The sequence below is a fragment of the Gallus gallus genome, chromosome 1 (assembly GCF_016699485.2).
Source record: "Gallus gallus isolate bGalGal1 chromosome 1, bGalGal1.mat.broiler.GRCg7b, whole genome shotgun sequence".
In the NCBI taxonomy this organism is placed as follows: domain Eukaryota; kingdom Metazoa; phylum Chordata; class Aves; order Galliformes; family Phasianidae; genus Gallus; species Gallus gallus.
Genome location: NC_052532.1, coordinates 68,820,706 through 68,844,589, shown reverse-complemented (window position 1 = coordinate 68,844,589; position 23,884 = coordinate 68,820,706). Strand labels below are relative to the sequence as shown.

Genomic DNA, 23,884 nt, shown 5'->3' with positions numbered 1-23,884 from the left:
ACTTTCACCAATGGCCAACTTTGCCAACATCGTCTCATCCTCAGCAGGGAGGTTATCCTCTGGTGGAAAGAATGGATATGGTAATCGCTGCAGAATGCCGTACAAATAAAACACGTGAGATTATTATTTTTTTCCACTTGTAAATGCTCAGCGGCTGTGTAAATTCCTCCAAATCTCTCTGCTGCAGACTGAATCTTTTTCAGAACGTACACGGCCTGTCTATAGAAAAGATGAGAGGTCTAGAAGTGACTTTGCTGAAGTCTACAAAATATTGGAGACCACACATTATTCCGCACAGACTCCAAAAGTGTTTGTTCTAGAGCCCTCATAAAGCATTTGTTTGGTGGTCATATTTTTTCTCCCTTGGGCTTAAACTGACAGAGGTCCGTTCCTTTCGTCTGCCTCTTGGTGCTGTGGTGTCTCTGAGGTGCTGTTCACTTGGAAGCCAGGTTTTCCTTCTTGCAAACAGGCCGTATAATCATTCAGCACCACTTTCGTCCCCTATTCTTCTCTTCCAGGGAAGGAACTCTATGCAGCAAGAATGTACTGAGGGCCACAGCTGTAGAGGTTGCGGCGCACTCATACTTCTCATTGCAATGGTCTTCCACATCCAGAGCTTCCTTAAGCTTTAACTACTCCTTTTTTTAGCTCTTCAGCTCTATTTAATGGTAGACCTGGTATTGTACTCCTGCTTGTTTAACTGCATATATTTATTTTTGCCTGACTTGCTTTGGTGCATTTAAAAAAGAAAAAAGAATTCTATAGGTAGTACCATTCATATGTCCCTGCAGAATGATGTATGGAATCGTGCAGCTTCTGTGGCTGATGTCATACTGCCTGCTGACTTCCAGTGTTTGACAAGCTTGATAAGTACAATAAGCTGGGACAGACTGCAGTGTGTTCTGTGTGGACGTTGAATTGTTCAGCATTAGTCTGGTAAATTAATGTAAGGTGTTTCAGTCAGATATTACTCTGTGTGTATGATATACAACTTTCCTTCTAGTAATGGTTCTAAAGATTTTTGCGTCATCCCTATATCTGAAGTTAGTGGTTAATATCAGACTTTTGGATGAGCAGAAAGCTTGTCAGCCTCCTTCCAGGAGCTGTTACTTATGTAGTCCCTTTCAATTCAATCTCAAAGCAGTTTGAAAATCTGTTACGGAAGTAGTGTACCTTCAGTGGCAGGCAAATATTTGTATAATTGATGTCCTTCTTAAAACCATAGAGATGAAGGAAGAGTCACACGAGCCAGTGGCAGACCTAAGACCTTCCTCAGGTCTGCTGTTCATGTAGCGTGGGTTTATTTTGCATCTTAAGGTCAAGTACTCCAAACCGACAGAAATAAACAGTCTGGCAGCGTATGGATTGAGATTTAATGTTCCATTACAAGACTACACAAGTAACCAGCCTTTACAAATTATCTTTTAAGGTAGAAGTGACTGTGCTTGTAATACATCAAACAGTTTTCATCGTGCCAGTAGCAAAGCTGGGTCATTACATGATTCTGGGGCTTCATGACAAAGCTTTTCTAAACAAGATTTTTAGTTAGTCACCTATGAGAGAAGGATGTATTCTGTAAAGATTATGTGCCATTTTAACCAAGTGCTTGCTGACATCTGTAGAAAACTGCAGTACTGCTTTACATCAAGAGAGCACTGGTTATAGCATAACTAACTCCCCTGTAGTGCAGGCTGTCCCTTACGGCCAGGCTGTACTAAACAAACAGAATAACAGTTTGTGTGTTTGTGTGCTGCAGCGAGCATTAAGAAATGACCCTGTATGATCACATCCAATCTAAACTGGGGGGAGGGAGGGGAAGGCTTTCTAAATTGGATCAGCATCTACTGAGACGTGGGAATTAATGTCGAAAGGTGTGCATGTTAACTTACTTTAAAGATCAGCCTTAAATTTTACTTCATTCAAAATCAGGTTTTGGAGAAGAGGATAGAGTAGGGGAGCTAAGACGATTTGGGTGATGCTTAAGCTTTGTCAAAGCACTGCAGCACATACTTAAATAAATACGGCCGGAACATGAATGTGTATTTTGTGTACTCCTGTGCATTTATTTATACTACTTTTTTTATTCAGAGATGAATGGTTTAAAAAATGGGACCTTAAGGCTAATGTGTGCCTCTGTTGTGATTGGAAATATAAGGCATAGCCCCTTGTGCAGTATTTTGTGTGTATTTTGCTGCTCTGACCCAAAGGGTATGAAGAAATACACAAGATAGTAGAGTTCTTTCAAGTACATGTGGAGAGCTGTAGCAACAATTATACTTGAAATGAAACTTTTTCTTGACAGCCTGTTAAATTATTTTAACATTTGTTTCTGGGCTTTGCATTTCTCCCAGAATAACTTTTGGACTGGGTTTTTCCAGAATTTCTGATAATGAGGGATGACTTTTTGATTTCCAGGCCTACCCTATCTTTTCATTTCTTTCTTTCTTTTTCTGGAGGGAACTGTTGTGATAGGTAGGCTCTTCTGCTTAAATCATCTGACGAGTTTTTGTCTGCAGAGTGCAGTTGTTTGTCTTGATAGAAGAGTTGCTAATTCCTCATGCCCCGTTTCTTGCTTCCCTTTGTAGATTTCAGGTTACATTTGTGCTGTATTTTTTGTTTTAGTGCCCCATGTGCTGTGCTTTCGTCAAGCTGGGTGGTCAGCGTTACCGCAGTAATATTTCCCCATATCATAGAATATATCAATATCCTTTGACCACAAATTCTCTAGCCAGCATTTTCATGGGATGAAATAGTGTGTCCAACCCAGGTAATCTTAAAAAAAGCAATTTACTTCCTGCTGTTTGGTTTTTATTCAACATAGAGAATCAATGGCATATAAACTGAAACTAATTTAGTGTCTTTGGCACTGACAAATCAACTATTACCTTTGGGCATCTTCTTTGTCAAGACTTTAGTCGATATCTCAAACTCAGTGGCCTTATCTTCTCTAATTTAACTTTTGGTCTCCACTCAAGTGAGTATCTCACTGAAGTTGTTAGCTGGCAAATTATGTCAAAACAATGGAAAAATCCAGCAGGTTATTCTAAACCTTGGCATATCCTATGCCTTGAGAGGGCCTCCTCTGTCCCTGATGCCATTGTTCCATGTTTGCTGTTGTAGGTTGCTCTATTGTTGATCAATCTGTGAAAGGATTTAGCTCTTAAACCTGGTTAATTTTTTGCTCCCACTACTCAAGACAAGGCTATACCAAGTGCTCGTGCCACTTGTGGTTAAAAAAACCATATGATTTCTGGTTGATCTTTAGCTGTGCCCATTTTATATCAGTTAATGCCTTGTGCTGATTCTCTATTTTAATTTCTTTTTCCCCTCAGCATACTGATGATGACTTCAGTGAGTTGCTTTAGCTCTCGTTTCTTTCTCTTTTGGATGATACCTTATAGATGGGACCCGCTACGTAGAGGGAATGATTGGGTGGGTGTGATTTTTTTCCTGAAAATTTTTACTGGGTCCTTTTGCCTCTGGGTTGCAAAACTCTGCTCCGACCTTTCCCTTATTGAGTAATATTTTCCTCTCGTTTTGGTTTTTCTGCTGTCTTCCACAGTATTAGTGTAATTATTCTTCAGTTACTGTACTTGATTTTACACAGTTGTCATCTGCTTGAACTCTGCACTGAAGAGTTCGCTCACTGAATGGAATCTTTTAGCTATAATCTTTCTTCATCATGACGTTTCTCCATCATGGTGTTGCTGATGGGCTTCTCACTGAGGGCAATATATCTACCATGACAAAACGTCTTGTGAGAGTCTGCCTCAAGAGGCTGATTTTTAGCTCTCTGCTTGTGTTGGAAATTTTTGCTATCAGCATCACACTGTGTGATTGGTAGTTGGGTATGCCTGTGCAGTTTTAGTCATGTACGTTTGTTCTATGTTGATATACTTGTAGTCCCTTTCCTGCTGTAAGTAGTCATTCCAGGTGAACAGGTCATGGTATCTGCAAAGGGAGCTGTTACTCTTGATTACTCTGATGATAGGAGCTCACTGGATTTAAGCACAGCAGGTTATGTTCTGCATACATCTATTTGGTAATATGTATTCATTGTCCATTCTGAACACCTGTGTTCATCTATGGGCTGAAGGAGTCTTCTGGGGAAATGGCAGCAAAGCAATGTAGCAATGCTTCTCCACATCCGGGGCTGATATACTGCTCACTGAAACTACTGCCACAGTTCCTAACATTTGTCTATGTACAGTGGAAATACTCAGTGTAATGCCTGGAAAAATACTTGTGTTTATATACCTAGGTCTTATTATTTCCATTAATGTTCTGTGACATCTAGTGTTGGCTTTGATGCAATCTGTTGTTGCAGACAGAGAGCAGGGAATACTGTAAAGCTTATCTCAAAATTGATAACTAAAAGGCCATCTTTGGAACTAGTAATTCTAAGATAGTAGAAACCACAGGGTAGTGATTTTTTTTTTATTTGAGTAAATGTTTGAGATTTCTGGGACTGTCACACACAACTCTATCTTCAGGCTGAAGGTACAGCCAGAATTTAAACTACCTGTGGTGTTCACAGCAATACACTAAAGTTTAAAAGGAGTAGTTAATTCCATTTATAAAGAATCAGAAACAATATAGATAAACTCTCTGTGTCATCTTCAGTAACGCTGTGGGTATGAGACCAAATGTCTTCTTACAGCCCGTTTGTTAGGTCTCTTTCTAAGGGATTCTAAACAAATCTTAACAATTGGAAAAACGTATGTAAAATGTATTTCCTCATTACTCTTATTTGAACACTAATGATTGTTTCTCCAGGGTTGACTTAGTATTCTTCTGACAATTTTAATCTTTTTTGCTCATTTTATCTATCTTAAAAAGCTGGTCTCCCTCACTGGATTTTAATTGTACTTTAGTCTCCTGAATATCTGTTGTATTTTTCTCTTTCTCTTCAAAGATGAATCCAAATATTGTCACAGAGCTCATCTGAATCAGCCTGGCAGTAGCACAGAACACTTCAGAGTTCTTTTACCAGCTTTCAGTGCAGTCACTTCTCTGAAGCTTCCTTCTATCTGGAGGGATAAGTAAGCGCAGGGCCTCTGGATGTCTTTCTTCTAAACGGAGCAATGATCCCATTTCTTTTAAGTGCCACATGTCCTATCAATTCACACTCAGCAATTCTTTCCTAAGTGGATCTTCTTTGGCAGTGAACCCATGGGAAGTAAATAACTGTCATTTCTTGTCCTTCAGTTTCTAAAACTTGTGCGACTCAAGGCCTGCACTGTAGCGGGCTTAGGCTTGCATTATCTCTGCATCACTCAGTGGAGTAACACTGATGCTACTGAATGAGGCAGCTTCAGTGATTTCTTCCTGATTGACTGATGCTAATTGCAACAGAAGGTGAATTTATTCCCTCAAGAAATGGTTGTCTTCTACGATTTTGAAAATATCGACACATTGCAGGTTGAATATTAGCACTACATCTGTAATCTTACTGCTTGTAAGTAGGTGCTCTGTGAAGCTGCTTTGGTCAGATCCACCGCTAATATCCATTAGTAATATCCCACTGTGTATATGTTGGAAAAACAAGGGTTTTTCTGAGCACATACATCCCCAGCCTTTGCTTGTTCTGAAAAGCTCCAGGAATATGGTGTGTGTGTTATTCCTAAATACTGTTTCATGCTTGATTTATATCCTTAAGCAAATTCTGTCATTTTTTGTATAACCGTTTTGTGACCTGATCTCTGTTTAGTGCTCGAGTCTTTCACACTAATGTAATTGCCTTTGAACAGGCTGTGCAGTATTCTTTAGGTCCATAGGTAACATTAGGTACCAAATCTGCTGTGCTTTCCAGTTTTTCAGCTATAATACTTTAATGTTAACATTAATATTATTTGTGAAACTTCACATCACCCACCCGTAATGGATATGTTGTCTTGACGCGATCTTGTTCTAGAAGCCTGTGATGTCTTTTTTAACCTGTTGACTTGCAGCAGCCTATGTGAGCCCAAAGCCACCTTCCAGTTTTGTGGTGATGCTTATTTCAGCATCAAATCTTCCCTATTTTACTCGCACAGAGAGGAACTTTACCCTATGTGAGCCTTTGTACTGAGTTCATTGAAAGCAGCTTCTAAAATGGAGAACTACATGTTGTCAAAAAGTGGGGGAGGTAGAGTGTAAACCAGCTTCTTTGATTTGAGCTAGTAACTAAATGTTTTTTTTCTCTCAGTAATTGTACTCATTTGACTGAATAACTTGATGCATCACTTTAGACTGATAAAAGCATCTCCCAGTATCCATTTCTGAGGTCTTCTATATCTATGCTCCTTTTCTTTTTTTGATCTTGTACCATTTAATACTTAATTCCCAGCTTGCCAGTTTCCTGAATTACTACAGGGAATGGAGTTTCTTAGGGGACATAGTAGCAAGCAAGAAAATACTCCTGAGAACACTCTGTAATAAAACAGAGTTTTATTACAGCCTAAGTGAATTAACAGCTTATGGTAACTCTTCCTTTCTCCTTCAGTCTTTCTCTTTTTCCTTGAATAGGGCTCTTGTTTTGGCCGGGGTTGAGCCTTGGATTATTTTTTTTCCTTTCAGATTGATTTGTTCTTCTGATTTAGTTTAGCAGTTTACCCAATAAAGCCCTTAGCTGTGATGGCACGACCCGTTTAACTTCTCACCATGCCATCCGTCTCCATGTGTCACACGCACTCTTGTTTTCTCCCTTTACTCCCTGGCCTGTCCTACCTCTCAGAGCTCTTTTCTGGCAGCCCATAATGCTGCTTTAGTGAACAGCTCCCCCGGTGGTCCAGTTTGGAAATCTTCCATTTTTAGTTAGGAAAAGAACATTTGCTACTTCTTTCTTTTTTTTCCCTCTTCTAGAAATGCTTCTTGGATACAAATATCACTATATTTTGCATAAACAAATACCATCCAGCTAGAAATATGGCCTAATTCTTCAGAAGAATTGCATCTAATTCTTGATTTTGAAAAAGATATGTGTTTTTCTTTTCCAAGGACGCTTCTCTAAATAGTTGATAAGCTCCCTGTCTGCTGGACGGTCTGAGTACTCTGGGAACTTAAAGATATTTATAAAGTATCATCAGTCTCAGCAGTTGCTGAGCTGTAGAACCCGGGGTGGCCTCTGATGGTGATATAAACTTGGTATTTAACAGGAACTTCTCCTTTCCGACAAATATGCAGTGTAAATTATTTGCCAGAAATAGTAATGACTAAATGGAATGTATATAACAGCAATATAGAAGAGTCGGTATGTCTTTTGTCCTCATTTATACATCTGTCACGCACTGCCTGGTTTTCCTTGATTTCACTATTTCTCTTTTTCTTCTTTTCGCACCTGCACCTTTACTTGTGATGTACTCCTCTTACCTTGCAGTTTTATCCCATACCAAGATCTCTGGGCCTGGAGGGCCAGCTTTGCTGGAACCCTATGGTGTTCTCTCTCTCTGGAGTCATCTTCAAGTCAAAACAGCTACCAACAGCTCTCAGTTTTCCCTTTTTCCTCATTTTCTGTTTTCTCTGCTTTTCTGGCCCATGCTGCCAGCTCTGAGTTCACCTATCCCAGCTGTTCCCACTGCCCACAGAGGCTCTTTTCTCAGGTAGATGACTACCTGAGCTACCATAGGCATGTATGTCTATCTCAGTACCAAAATACACATGTTCTTATGAGTCTAAACTTACACAGATGCAGGAAGTGGTCAGGGAGCCTTTGATCAAATAGTAGGAGTAGGGCGATTGATTTTCTGCCACTTCTCTAATCTTTGCTCAGATATACTCCACTAACGTGGATTTCTGTTTCCTCTGCATTTGAGTCAGGTAACATCTACTCTGATACCACTAGGGCATTGTAGTGGCAATAGGAATTGCATGTGGTGGATACAGTCTCTGTACCTGTGGAAGATGATGATGAGTACAGCCTGTGTATGCATGACACTAGCTTAACCCTACTCTAGAGTAGAATGGGAGTCATAACAGCAGGGAAAGTCTCACCGAGCCTCAGGTAGCCCTGGAATGGAGGAAAATAAAGCAGGAAAGTTGTGTGTACATCTGGTTGGGAAAAGGAATAATACTATGCCTTCCCAACATACTGGATTAGGGAGTTCCTGTTCACTTGATTGTGCTTTTTTGAACAGTCAGTTAATGTAGGGCTGTACTGAAGCAATTAAAAAAAAAAAAAAAGTAAGAAAAGGGGTTACAGCATGGCATTGTAAGCACTTCTACACTGACAGTGAACTGTGGTATAGAGGCTGAAACAAAAGGCAAGAGAGTTTATCACCAGCCTCCATCTGGATGTAGATCTGTTGACCGCAACCCTCTAACTACAACCATCCAATCAATTCCTTATCCTCTTAATAGTCCACCCTTCAAATTTCTAAGTTAGAGATAAGGATGTGGTGTGGGACCATGTCAAAGGCCTTGCACAAGTCCAGATAGATGACATCAATTGCCTGCTGCTGTCACTCCATCATAGAAGGTCACTATATTGGTCAGGCACAATCTGGCCTGGGTGAAGCTCAGATCACATCCTAGTCTTGCACGTGCCTCAATGTAGCTTTCAGGAGGATCTGTGCTATGATCTTCCTGAGGTACAGACATGAAGCTGTAAGATAGGAAACAGAAGATAGTTTGTCAGCCCTCCCATGAAATTTCAAGGCTTTCCTACACATTTAAAATACTCATCAGATTCATTTACATTTACATTGCAGTTTGATGAGTCATTTTGTTGAGGTGCTTTGAGTGTTCGGAGTACTTGAGTATGTGTTTAATCTTGAATAGATGTTACTCTTTAAAGTAATTCCCTTTAAGTGCTTTATTAAATTGATGATACCATCTTATTTTGCTTAGTGCAGTGCCCATTTTCTGCAGCTGTAAAGTATCACTGTTTTTCCTTCAGTGTAAAAAAGAAAAGGGGAGAAACAAGTCCTTAGATCATTTAATGAGCTAATGTAAGACCTTTGTTTTGCAGGCGCTTTGGACCTGAACCTAGTGGTAAAAATGTGAGCAGTTTCTTTGGTGGTGTCCACCTGACAGATAGCACATCAAATTTAATTCTACAATTTTGTAACTATTGGTAATGTATTACAGTGCAGCCCCCAATGACAGAATCAGAAATATTAAATAGATGAAATAACTAGTTCTGATTCCTGTAATCAATCTTCTTACACAAATGATCTGTTACTGTCTTAGCTGGAAATTGCTGAACTCAGCATACCATTGTTCCCATGCCTTAGTTTGCAGGAAGCACTCTGGTCTTATGTTTAATAAGGCACCAAGATCACAAAACATCAAAATTTTACATGAAAAAATATGGAAGTGATGCATAATACTGATTTGGTGTTTATTATTGTTCTGGAGAGGATTCTGATATACAAGGATGGCTCCAAAGGTAACACGTGCTATTTTATTATGTTGGCCCACAACATCAGAGGCGGATATTGGTGGTATGGCAGTAGAGGTTGAACCTTCCCACCAATATTCCATTACATTTTGTCACCGTGAGACAGATGGCAGCAGAGGGGTAGCGTGACAGAATGGTGCCTGACATGGAAGTATGGATGAAGCAAAGACGTGTCACTGAATACCTGCATGTGGAAAAAATGTCACCCATTGACATTCACTGAGGCTTGCTGAATGTTTACGGAGATCACACAGTGAGCTGATGGGTGATGTGTTTCAGGAGTGGTGACAGTGACAGTGGATCATCTCTGCTAGTGCAGGTTTTTAGTAGTGTGGCATGCAGATCTTGTTCATTGCTGGCAAAAAGGCATAGCTAGAGGTGGTGATTATGTTGAAAAATAGTGTTTTGTAGCTGAGAATTTGCTCTACCAAACAGTGTTATTATGCTCTTTGTATCTGATGTGGTATCCATGGAAATAAAATAGGAGGCATTATTTTCAGAGCAACCTATGGAGAATATACTTCAGGGACCAGAGAATGGGGAACCACTGCAGAAATAGTTGTTTTCTGTACCTGTAATTGCTGACAATACGTAACTGCTGTGCATTCAGGTTCTTACTGCTGTCAGAAGAAAATTTCTCTAGATTTCTTTTGTTCCGATTTCATTATTTAGATGCTGGAGCTTCCAAATATTTGCTGTTGAAGTGAATAGTCTCCCCTGTCACAGAGGAGACATGCCTGAAGTGGGTTATCCTGAATGGGGGGTATGGGCAATGCACATTGAAGTTTTTAGTGCGGGAGGAAATTGCTATCTGACTCGATACCTCTAGAGATGTTAGTGAATTTTGCTGAGTAGAATTATGCTTTTATTCTTTTTGCATTTTTCCTGTTTGCTAAACTTCAAACTCCGTAACAACCATGATTTGGAGATATTTCTTTAATTTTAATTATGAAGTGCCAAATTCTGAGTTTATTCAGAAATTCATGTTTTCCTTACATATTCCAACCTGTCTACAGATTAAAATTATCAAAGTGCTTCTTTCCACCTCTTCCCTCCCACAACTGCTTTCTCTTAAACCATTCTGCTTGTTGCTTGTGTAGTGATACACTTCACCTGACCCTCAGTAGTGGTCTTGGTACACCATACACCAGATAGGCACGTGCTCGGAGCTGATTGCTTCTGCTTCCTACTGCTAATGGATTTCCCCAAGCGTAATCAGACACGCTGGACAAAGGCAGCACTGCCTGGTCTGTGCTTTAGACTGATCTAAAGCCATAAAGCTGCTTCACTATGGAGGCTAAATGTGAACTATTTGCCTGCAGGAGGGCAGAGCCTGTTGTGCCAGGCTTTGTTTAAGTGGAACCCTGTGGTTTTTGCTTGGCTTGAATTCCTTGCGAAGCAAATTCACCTCTGTTCAGACTAGAACATGTGGACATATTCAGAGTGCAAGGAATAACTTCTTGGAGCTTCCCTGACCTGTAACTATTTGGACCTGTAAGAGCTAACCAGAGAACGTGGCAGGAGCAGACAGACACCCCCAGCCTGTTTTCCTGAGATAAAAACCTGAAGACAAAAACAGTTCGTTTAGGAATCATCTTTTTCATTAGGTATAACGGTTTCATTTTGTGAAGATGGAAGCAGCTTATTCTGCATGCAAATAGTTTAAGATCTAAGGAGATTATGGCTTCAGAATGGAAGAAGTTTTCTATTACAGTTCTCTAGAGGACTTAAACAATGAAAACAACTCCCTCAGATTTTTGTTTATAATATGATTAACCATTCCAGCTGACAAGGAAAAACTGCTTTTTTGTGGCATGGATAAAATCCAAAGTGTTGTCACTTAAGTTTTATGTTAATAGTCACTCCTAAACCTAAATAAAAATTATTTGTGTTCTTTGTGCCTCTAGCACTTCACATCATTTCACTGTTTCTCTTCAGTCTTTTAAACATTCTTTTTCTTCGAGGGTATGCGTGAACTGCATAAAAAATAAAACCATTTGATTGTCTCACATGTGGTCTCATGAAGCAAAACCCAACAGGGTTTTGTTCCCTGAACAGGGAATACACACAAATCTGTTTTGAATGTCAGCAGCAATTGCATCCATTTTCTGCAATAGCTTATTCACGTAACTTGAGTTAATGTAAAAGTTTCTTAAGCACATCTCTGAGTGCTTTTCCTGGGCTTTGTGCAACTGAGTGCGTATGCACATAAGAATACCCATGTGTGCCCGTATTCATTCAGAAATCCTTTATTGTTAACTGGAGCTATGAAGCAATGTTGAAAGGATTCTAAAAAGGTCAGGAAAAAGCAGTGGGAGGGCAGAGGTAACGCTGCGTAATGTTATGTCTCTTTATGTCAGAAATATATTTAAGTGTCCTGAGGAACTCAAACTTGTGCAGTTGTGTGTCAGCTTGTATCCAAGGAGAACAGAGTTAATAGAACACATTCCTGTACAGCTTGAAAGTAGAAGGTTTTTAGTCATTACCATTAATATTGATGCTATCATTGGATGCTGGTGGTAGCTTTAGGAGGTTTCAAGACAAGTGTTTTGTGATCTGTAAGGAAGGTAGTGGGCAGTTGCTGTAGCCTGCTTGGCAGTGGGAAGACTACATCAATCTTTGTCCTGACTAAGATCACCTGGTACACTGCCTCAGCTAGGAAGAGCCTGGATGTAAGGGATGGAGGTCTGTATGAAGGGGATGCTGTCTGAAAGGACCAGCAGGTTTCCAGGGAAGTTGTCATTCAGTGCAGAAAAGCCTAGTGTTTGTATCTGAAACCACCTAAATGATCCTGTCTACACATAGTGTATTCCGTACATCTCGTGCTTAGTGGAAAAGGCTGTCTGGTGCCTGAACCTTGCTACCTCTTCTATTAAACAAGATCTTTGTGTCTGTGGGGAGTCCTAGAGACTCCAGGTGGTGTCTGGAAGGTTTGCCACTTGGAGGTGAGCTGTACAGGTGTCCTGCTGGGTGAGAGAAATGCGTGTGGGTGCTTGACGTTTGCTCAGGAGTACAGGCCTCCAGTTGGCTCAGCTGATGTTGCTCAAACTTACTGGAATAAATCAATCTTAATGATGAGATCAAGCATGAAGAACTTCAGTTTTTGAAGAAGTGGTGAACGGTGAAAGGTCTGGAGAGAGTGCTTTAAAAGGCAATCTGTGTAAGTAATACAAACCTCAGTATATTTCTGCCTTTACCAGAGGGAAATCCACATCCACAATCCTTTATGCCGATTATGAACATAACTACTAAAAGGGGGGAATACGCTGCTGGGAAGCATAGTACATATTTTTATTACTGAGCTACACAAAATCAAGGGAGAATAGCCACAGTAGGAGCAAACTTTATACTGTAGGTATCAAGTCAAAGGATTTGTAGTTTGTATTTTCCTTTATAATTGTATAGCGAATGGGTATACAGGTATTGGACCAGAGAGATTATGGTGCTACAAAGGAGAAATGAAAAAAAAGAGCTTACCCATGTCCTGGACTTACAGAAGAGCTCCAAGAGGAGTAATCTCCAGAGAGAAATCCTTCCTCATTGGGAGTCAGCCCTTAAATGGGGTCCAGGAGGGGTGCAGTCAGGCTCCACCCCTTCCCATCACTCAGGTGAAATTGCCTTCACCTGTGCCCCTGCAGCTGACTCAGTGCTCGCCTCAGGTGGTCAATCAGAGGTTCAGGCCGTGATTCAGCAGTTCCCATACAATAATATACAAATGCGTAAGGAAATTATGTTCCACTGAAAATCTAGTTTACCAGTAGATTCTTTAGCAAACTTTATAATCAACAAGGAAGTATAAAACCTAATGGAAATACATGTCTTCTGGTCTGAATTAGTCACCAACATGGTCTTTTCTATTACAGTATTTCAAGCTGGAGGGAGGGCTTTAAATGCTTCAAACCATTTAACCTTAATTGCTCAGTTTTAATAGACATTTGCTAACTAAAGGAACCAAATTATAGCTTGAATTAGGCTTTACTAATCTTAATTAAAAGCTCTCTTTTATAATCAGAAACAGCTTAAGCTTAAAACAGTAAGCCATGCTGAAATGACTTATCTTTAGAAGCTGAAGCCCTTTTGATAATGATTGCTTAGACTGAGTACCATTATTGTCCTTCTATTGCACTTAATTAAAAATATCTCCTCCATGTGGTTTTGTTTCTTCTGTTAGCTGTAAAATTATTTGGTTGGTGGGGAGTTTACTTTTTCTGTGGTTATTTAAAAGCGTGTTGTTGCCCTTTGTTGAAAAAGTTTTCTGGGGTCACAAATCACAAAACGAACGTGTGAATTAGTATAAATATTAGCTTCCTGCCTTTCTCTGTCCTCAAGTGAATGCTTGTCAGTCACTCAAGTTAAATGGTGTGCTAAGAATTTAATTGCAACCTCTAATAATGTATTCTATAATTTTTTTGGTTTAACATGTAAATTCTGTTCAGGCAGTTGATTATGGGCTTTACGTTGCACTCACTCATGAGGGCTAACTTCCAGTTAAATCTAAAGCGTGTTCACTGAGCATGTGGCATCCTAGTAGAATTTCTTTTCATTTCAAGGGTATTTGCAAGAAGCAAACGATGGATTTTGTCTGTCTGAGTGTGGATCTCATTGGTACATTCTAATATGCTTAAGCTGATAGCCTGGCTTTCCCTACATAGTTGATGAAGAGAAATAGGGGTTTCCTGGATGCGGTTTGCCTTGTATTGATGGAGAGAAAAATAGATCAGATAAATCATGCTTTGAAAATGACTGTCTTCTTCTAACAGGTGTGGACATCTGCAGCGTGAGTGTGTAAAGTTGGATGGTGTCTGTGCAGAAGTCTGACACCTGTGACATTTAACGGCCACTGAAATTAATGGAAAATATTCTGTACTTAATTGTGCTTTGAATTTGACCAGGACGAGAAATGTTTAAGCTGTAGTATTATCATTGAGTCACATGAAATTCAGCCTTCCAGTCTCTGCTCTACTTTTTAAAAAATTTTTATTTAAAATATACTGCCACCTGCCTGGCACAGTTATATCCTCCACTGACCCCTATCCAAAAAGCAAAACAAACAATCAATGTCCCTACAACCAAAAGCTCTCACTGTTTCTTCTAGCTGTTTCATCTCAGAAAGCACTGCTAGACAATGTGACGATTCTGTTTTAAAGATAGCATTGTTTTTAGTTCCAGTAATTGTGAGCTGTCTGCTTGCATGAACTAAATACAAATTACAGATTCACATTTACACTAAGCCTGCTAGACCTTTACGTGTCCATAAGGAACTTGTGAGAAAAGTCACTTGTGCTAGTTATAGAGATGGACAGGCCTTCCAGAATTCCATTTTTATTTGCTTAGTTGTCAGATCTTTGGAAGACCTTTTAAACATTTTTCAGGATTACGCCTACTGTCTTGGTGTATGTTCTGTGCTGATGGAGTATGCAAGGATTGTTAAGTTATATCCATTAGAAGAGGGTAAAATCAGGGCTCTTTACAGTGGGTTCAAATAACTCCAGTTCCTATCCATGCCGCACAGCTATGTGTATTTATCTTTCAATATCTTTCGCATCTAAGATGGCTGGACAGAGTTAGACAAAGAAGTGACTTCTCTAATCTAGCTTTATATTGGATGCATTGTCCAATTTAAAAACAAAATGTCTGTTTACTGAGTTGTTTATCAAGTCTTTAATCAAGAGATTGCGACATTTTCTTCTTACCTGTGCATAGAGAAAGAGCCTTGCTGTAAAAGGCATTTCATAATAAATAGTCTAAATGACAGTATTGGGAATAGCTCTACCAGACTTAACCAACATTTATACTAACTTACTTTCTTTTATCCCTCTACTGTTGGGGAAGAGAGCAGTGCAGTTAGGTTCCTCGGCTTTCTATTACATGTTCTGTCAAATGTGTAGCACTATTTGTATGTTGCACGGAAGTTTTAGGCCTTCTTTGGTTCTTTTGCCTAATATCCTCTCCAAAGTAACAAGCAAATATATAAATTCATAAAAGCAAAATTTCCAGGCTATGAATAAAAGCAATCTTCAAGTTGCAGTGAATGTCCATGTTACCATTCCCATTTCTTCAGTTTCTTTTTTTATTATTATTTTCTTCCAATGAGTAGCCTTAAAAGAGCTGGGAGTCCTGGATGCTTTTTAGTACAGAGCATTTGAATAACTGAACAAAAATAATTTATTTCTTGGTAGAGCTACTTACTACATCTACTCTGTCTATCTCTCTCTCCCTTCCCTTCCCTTCCCTTCCCTTCCCTTCCCTTCCCTTCCCTTCCCTTCCCTTCCCTTCCCTTCCCTTCCCTTCCCTTCCCTTCCCTTCCCTTCCCTTCCCTTCCCTTCCCTTCCCTTCCCTTCCCTTCCCTTCCCTTCCCTTCCCTTCCCTTCTGTCTTTCTTTCATGTCCAATCATATGTATGCACAGTTTATGATTGAAAATATTTGATTCACAGTCAGCAATGGTGTTTTTCAGTGTTGAATTTTGAATTTCCTCCTTACTACTTTTCCTGGACTTTCTTCACTATGAAATATGTGTTTGTACAGCTTGCCCTGGCCTCATCTAACCCTCACCTCTGCATGCCAGGGAGAGGGAAATGTGTAGCTTCATTAGCTCCTTTTCAGAGAGCCCCTGCTCTTACTTACTTCTCTATTAGCCAATGATTTTAGGCAATGTTTTGATGAGCTTGTAAAGGATAATGATGAGAAGAGCTGATGGGCTCTGTGCTGGTGACCAGTATCTGTAGATCTGTGTCTAGATGATTGTTGCTCATAAATAGGTTAAAAAATAAAAATTAAAAAAGTAATAATAAAAGGCTGTTTGCCACAGTTTTTCAGATTGTCTCTATTAATATTTATCTCTAGTTATAAATAGAGCTCTGGCTCACAGAATCTTATTTCTGAACAGCTTATAAGAAGGAGAGCCTACATCTTTTCTGATGAATTCCTTTTGTGAATAAAATTTTAGAACTCTCAGCATCTACCAGTAGGACAGCATGCTGGGTTTCAGGAATAAAAAGCCTGAATCCAAAAATTACATTAATGTAACATTATTTTGAAAATAAAACAGTGGCAACTGTTTGGAAAGAAGTGGAAGGCGTTTGGTCTGTACACCCAAGAGTGTTGGTTTGAGTAGTTTGTAAGTCAATATCAGGTATTCAGAAAAAAAGTAGATCTTTGATCTTGTTTCTGTTCTGTATAGTCTTCAAAGATCCTTTTGAAGCAAATACATAATTTTAGAAAGTAGTCAATTCTAGTTGTAGTGTCATCTTGAATAATTTTGATTTTTTTACTAAAGATGCTGAGTACCCCTAGTCCTTCAAGGGACTCATAAAAACAAACAAGCAAATTAATAGAATCATAGAATCACTCAGGTTGGAAAAGACCTTGAAGCTTATCGAGTCAAACCACGACCTAGCCATACTATCCTAACTCTAACAACCCTCTGCTAAATCATGTCCCTGAGCACCACATCCAAATGGTTTTTAAACACACCCAGGGATGGTGACTCAACAACCTCCCTGGGGAGCCTATTCCAGTGCTTAACCGCCCTTTCTGTAAAGAAGTGTTTCCTGATATCCAGCCTAAACTTACCGTGGTGCAACTTGAGGCCATTTCCCCTCGTCCTGTCACCTGTCACCAGTGAGAAGAGACCAACCCCGCTCTCGCTGTAAAGCACCTTTCAGATATTGGAAGAGAGCAATAAGGTCTCCCCTCAGCCTCCTCTTCCCCAGACTAAACAGCCCCAGTTCCCTCAGCCTCTCCTCGTAGAGCATATTCTCCAAGCCCTTCACAAGCCTTGCTGCCCTTCTTTGGACCTGCTTTAGCACCTCAAATACTTACCATTCTTATGAAAGCATTGATTATATACAGACAGTGCATCTGTATCTGGGCTAGAAAACTGAAGTTGTTTTTAAAAAGCATACTCAGTGCGCAACACCGTAGAAAAGAGAAGGAAAATAGGAAATCCCCATTACTATTGTAAGAAAAGTGGAATATAAAATTATTCATATTATAAGTTAGTCAAGTTGCAGGCATTCATACACTACTCTTAGTGAATTTATTCTGAAGTCTTAAGATACGAGGGTCTTCTGTTTCACTGAGTTTAATGAACCACCCATATTCTTATTTTCAGTAGGTTCTTTATTAGAACTGTTTTACCATCATGTGGCCTTCCTAGCACTAAAGCATCTATGGAATAAATCATTTAAAACTGTAGACCTGCTGTCAGAAGACTTAACTTTCCTATACAGAGATTGGCACCTCTGCTGGGACACATAATCTCGAATCCAAGAAGGTTGAAATCCTTGAGTTGTGTAGCCTCTCATACCTCTTGTGGCCTTAGCTGTCTCAGCCTGGCTGTTAATCTGCCAGGAACAAATGAAGCATGAGCTATATAGTATCAATAAGTCTTCTATTTTACGCAATGAGAGCTGCCACTGACTCTGAAATAAGCAAGGGGGAATAGCTGCCTTCTGTTCTCCCGCATGAAGGTCCTTGGGAAATAAGTTAATATTCATCCAATGACTGGATGGAGAATCCAGTTCAGAGCTGAGGCTCGGGATTGTTTCCTTCTGCCAATGGTCAGAAATTTAAAAATGAAATGCAAAGGAATGCTGGAAGTAAACAACTGGCGAATGAGGGAGGTGCTGAGGTGCTCAGAGGGATTGGAAAAAAGTGAAGGATGTCAGTATGAATCAGCTAGTTTCACAGTTTTAAACATCTCCCTCAACGTTTTTAGATGTGTGTTTCAATATGAAGATCTAGGAATAACATTTCAGTGTGATTTACTGAAACTGCTATTGTTAGGATGTGTGCACACCACTTGTGGCAGTAAGGCACACGAAAATATTCCCCCATTTGATCTCCAAGAACTTGCAGGATTAGATGCGGAAGCAAACATTTGCCATTATATTAAAGGAGGGAATTGTGATGGAAATGGCTGTGATTTAGAAGTGGTGGGAAAAATGCTGTCAAATGTCATGTTTCACATTCATAGCAGCTTGTGAACAGGAAATCTCTCTGCTTGAGCTTGTCGAGCATGGCAGCTACTAAATAAAGACCGACTCTAAAATGTTATGTGCTCTGCAGGTATCCATCTTTATTTGGGTATCTCACTTGCAGTTCAAAGAACTTGTAACCAATCTGTTTAAATATCAATTAGGAAAAATGTCAAACCACAAAAAACTATACTCAGGAGTTCAAGATACCTAGTGCAGCATTATAGTACTTCTGTTTTTATCTAGAAAACTGCTTTAATTAACCATGAATGGGGCTAGAGTGGTCCAAGATCAGTTCCCACTGTGTTGATTAGGATGACAAATATCACATTGCGATAATGCTCAGATATATGGATAGAAAATGTATTTGTTCCCCAGGGAAAGAACTCTGCTTAATTACTTTTTCTTTTTTTTCCCATAAATGACTGTAGCTGTCAAAAGACTTTAGACCCCTAAAAGTCATTCTTAGCAAAAAGTGCGTAAAACACTGATGTTAATGCAGTAGGAAAACTTGTCAGTTAAGCAGTTAGAAACTCTACAAAGTCCTAAATGAAGGCTATTCCGTGATATTTGTTTGATATCCTGATCATTGCTGATCCAGGAGTGTGAAGTACACCACCATAAAACATATTTATGTGGCCAGCAAATTGCACCCGGTGCATGCAGGATCTGAGCATTCAGTTAATGTTCCTTTTTAAAATTATTTTTCTTAAGCAATTTTTAGTTTCCCATACTTCAATGATAACTTTCCATGGGTAAAGTACAGGTACCCTGAAGTAATAATACCTGCCCCAAACTGCAGGCATTTTGAAAGAATGAATCAAAGGGGAGAGTTTTTTGTCTGTTCTCGGTTTGATGGGCATACCAAATCAGATGCCCAGAGGTGAAGTTTCAGTGTTAAAATCTCCAGCTACTAAAAACGTTCTCCTAACTCTTTGAAGTAGGATTTTAAGGAGAGAAATGCAGAATGAAGAGAAGAAACTATGAAGGAGAAAGGGAATGTAAGAAAAATGTAAGGAAGGGAGTCTCCAGAGATTGTACTTCTTATCAGTGAATAATGAATGTGATAGACATTCATCATTCAAATGTACGTGTAGATTATAACCATTCAGCTACTGCAGAACATTTGCATTTCCACAGTCTACTGCCTTGTTCCATTTAACACTGTGAGCTGGGTCAGTGGAGCTCTGCTTACTGCACTAGGGGCCTAATCTTGTGTAGCATCTTGGGTCGTTGCATGGGACTCTTTAATTTTTCTTTTGTATGCCAAGTGATATTTGAAGATCCCTTACTAAAACTACCAAAATAACAAGTAAAAACACATCTACTTTTTTACAGCTGCTAAATTCAGAAGTTCATATACTCCACTGCCTCTTCAGAGAAGGCCTGCGTGTCTCTAAGCTTCTGGTCTGCTTTTTTCCCCAAAACATTCAGTCCAAGTCCTCCCCAAGAAGGGAAGGTGACCTTCTTAAGGCCATCCTTACTCTTTGTGACTTTTAATAAATCATTTTGATCTGTGTAATAATAGGAAAGAAATCAGACACAGAACAAAAGAACAATCTGCAGAAGGTGTCTATGCCCTCTCTAATTAAGGAGATAGATAACAACTGTGATTAGAGAAAAATAACATAAATAAAGAAATATTGAAATAGTCACAGCCTACAGCCGGTGATGAACAGGCTGATGTCTTATCTATCTTCCAAGCACTTAGTCAATGTTTTAGGCAAGATAAACGTTTGGTATGGCTTAACCAGCTGGGCATCCACTTGCATAATTTGTTTTGTATTCATTTCCCCTCCTTCTCTTTTGGACAAGAACTTTAACAAGATATAAAGTACGATGAATTTTATGCCCAGCCTATACCTAATAAAAGGAAGCAAGTTAAACTGCAACAGAGTGCTTGATGTTTTCCAGGAACCGTGTGAGATGACTTCCAGAAAAACACCCAACAATGCCACAGATTGCATCCAAACCATCTCCATTCAATTGGCATGACATTTTCATTTTATTGCTGTTTTTATATTGGAAAATGACGCTTTGTGACATTCTTGAAGAAAGTTGTAAAACTGAGTTTATTTTTTTGTTTCTTTGAGAATACACTAATGGGAAAAAGATTGGAAGGACAATACTTTTAGTAGAAGGGCCCTTGAGAGATTTATGCTGGGAAAAAAAGTCCTTCATATTAATCAAGCTATTGTACCTGTTCTATTCTTTCTTTTCTACTCTGAGAAACATTCAAGCTACTTACTCTGCTTTCACTTCATTCCAATCCTGCTCACCCTTGACCTTGGCTCTTAGAGTAGTCCTAATGGCTATCAAATTTTACAGTTTTCTTGGGCACAAGCATCTTGAAAATATCATGACAACCTGAAAGCCATAAAAACTGCACTGTGTGTTCCTCTTTGATTCATTAGATCGTAATGTTTTGAAGGTCACAACATCTGAAGAATAAAGATGTTAGCATTTATGAGTATGAAGAAAGTATATCAGTATCTCAGGACGTAATAAATGATAGATTTTAATTGGTTTTCTCTTATGGCAAGAAGTGATTTAGGAAGGAAGGGATTTTTGGAAATGAATTTCACGAAGGTGAAGGTCAGGGTTTTGTTCGGAGTAGAAAGAATTTGTATGAGTTACATTTTCTTGTTTCTTGTTATTTCATTATTTTTTCTTAAAATTTGGACCTGGAACAGGATGCCAGTTCAGCTATTGCAGAATTAACAGAGGAAAGCAGAGTGTCAACAGGTCAGGTCAGCTTGAATGGAATTAGTAACATTCTCCCCGTTGATTCTTCAAACCCCTATCTGAATCAACTATTGGGGATGTTAAGAACAGAACACTGGAAGTTCAAGTAATTTTGAACATGTGGAAATTTGCCGTTGATAACTTCCTTAAGAATCTAATCATTTTAAGTACTACTGCTCTGGTTGAACATTTTCCAGGCAGAGCTTAAATTTTGGCAAATTTGGGTTGCACTTAACCAAAACAGACCTTAACCTGTGTGAGATTTTTTTTCTGGCCTTCAGATTTGGAAGTGGTTCCCTTATTAAGGAAAGTACAACTTGATGTATGAAACACAAATGCCTTAAATAGTTCAGGTTATCCAGGGTGTGTGTAACTGATGGAAGTACATTAAATACAGGGTCTGCCAGAGAATCAGAGCGTATACAAATACTTCCAGGTTGTTTTTATATTTTTTTTTAATCATTTAGTTTGGGGACTGGAAAAGACATTAAAATAAGTAAGGTGCTGATCTGATTATGGTTCAGGACTTGACATTATATTCATGCCTGTTCGCACATTACTTCATAACTGCCTGTTTCCTTAAAAGTAAAGTAACACTCTTGATGCTATGTTGCTGCTTCTTCTGAATTTGGAAGTGGGAACAAGGTAATTAAGTGCTGATCCCATCTCTGGTATCTCTTTACCTTGAATCTCAGGAAACATATCTTCCTGGCTCCATAAAGCCAGTGAAAAAAATGCCTCGACTTCTGTGGGCTTGGGATGTCACCTCTGAGCATGTCACCTCTACGTACTACTGGATCACTTCTTTTCCCAGCATCTGAAAACAAGGTTGCATAAAACTACACAGTGAGGAAAAACAGCTCTCCTTCTACTCTGTTCTTAATCGTCTAGTATCCGGAACCTATTTTTCTTTTTTGTATTATTATTATTAATTATTTAATATTAATAATAAATAAATAATAATAATAATAATAATATTTGTGGAAGTGAAGATGCTGATTTAGTCCTGAGAGAAACAGTGACCAAAACTCAGTAATGAATCCGTAAAAATCTTGAAGGCCTTTCAAGAGGGAGGCCATTAGAAGTGCAAAATGTTACCACATGGAAGTAAGTGTTCCAGCATTTTCCAATGTCCTTTGCTGCATACCAGTTCTGGATAAGCAGACAACGTATGTGCAAGATGACTGATTATACAGAATTCTGCAAGTGGTACTTTTTGTCCTCTATACGTAAAATGGGTGGGCTGCAACATCTCATGGGGCAAGACTTTAAATACGATGTTGCTTAATATCTCCATGATGTCCCTTAGGCAGTGTTGCATTTAAGGCAGCGAAATGAATAGATGAAGATAAAAACAGAAATTCTTCTCTCTTTAGATGTTGAATAAATACACAAGTTTATCCATAGAGATATGCTAACAAGGTAGTTAATATTTGTTTTTCTAACTGTTTTATGGATCTAACTCTTTAGGAAATACCCCTGAGCCCTGTAATATACCTGTATGCTAAGTTCTGTTCATGGTTCTCTAATTTAGAAAAAATTGATGTGAGCAGACAGCTTCCTTTGGCTATTTATTTTAAAATGTCCAAGCACATAAATTATTCCTTTCAAAGTCAATTGTAATTTGTGTTTACTAAATTAACTCCAGATCCTTCCTTACATTAGTCGTCTCGAAGTACTTCCAAATGAACCCATATTTTACCCAATCCTACCCCTATTTTGAAGTACTACTGCATGGTGACTTCTGGGAACTGTGTCCTTGATAAGTGTCAAGGTAAAGGTTGTTAGAATGCATGCTTTCCCATTTTCTGTAGAAATCTGTAGAATACAACACTGAAGGCTGAATTTGGCTCATTGACTTTCAGCGCTCAGCCATTCTTCCTCTTGCATGCTAATAGCCCTAAGGCTTCTCCAGCAGCTTAGCTGTGACACCAATCCAAAAGTTGTCAGTTCCACACAGACGTTTCCTTTGATTTCAGTGGCTTTGCCCATAACGATCTGTAGCTGTGCTGACAAATAAATTTCGTTGTACGTGCTATAAGGATTTTTGGACACTGAAGAACTTAATGAATGGCAACTGGTTTCATTAAGACTGGGAAAGGACTTTGCTGGAGGTGGTTTTTATACTTTTCTGGGATAAAGTCTGCACAGCCTTCTAGCAAAGATTGTTAGTGCTTGGAAAAGATGGCTAGCAAACAGCAAATTTCATTACACCGGCGTGAAACTGTTCAGGCAAAATGGAAGCTAGCATTTTCCTCTCTCAGTTTTGCAGTTTGGTTTGTATTTTGGACATCAGTTGTTACATAGTGATGCGTCTTCTACTTTCTGCTGCAATCAGAAAGCTGAGTTACAGTGCTACCAAAAGCAGAAGAGATCAATTCTTGTTTTATTTTGAACTTCTCTTAGCCAAGTTGTTTGTGCTCCTGGAAGATTTGCTTCTGGAAGTTTATAAATCACAGTGGCTTTGTGACACCTCTGAGAGAGCCATCCCTTTGCAGAATACACAAAAGAGACAAATTTCTGCGCTGTTGTGAGTCTCACTTACAATAGTGAAAGAAGTCTCAATTGTTGTGAGATGGATGCGGGTCCTGCCAGACTAAAAGGAATTAGGTTGCATAAGAAAAGACAACTTCAGATTCTCTTCTTGCAAATGAAGTACAGTGTTTGAAAATTACAGCACTTCTGTGTGGTATTAAATGCTGGGATTCTGTCTGACAGCTGGCCAGGTTCTTTAAAAAATGTTCTGAAATCCTTACACAATACTGTCATTCTGGATGTACC

At 39.2% G+C, this 23,884-nt stretch overlaps 1 protein-coding gene across 4 annotated transcripts in view; it reads left to right on the top strand.

The window, feature by feature from the left end:
* The window catches only part of SCUBE1 (signal peptide, CUB domain and EGF like domain containing 1), a 207,272-nt gene that overhangs the window by 3,095 nt on the left and 180,293 nt on the right, over positions 1 to 23,884 (top strand). The window lies entirely within an intron of this gene.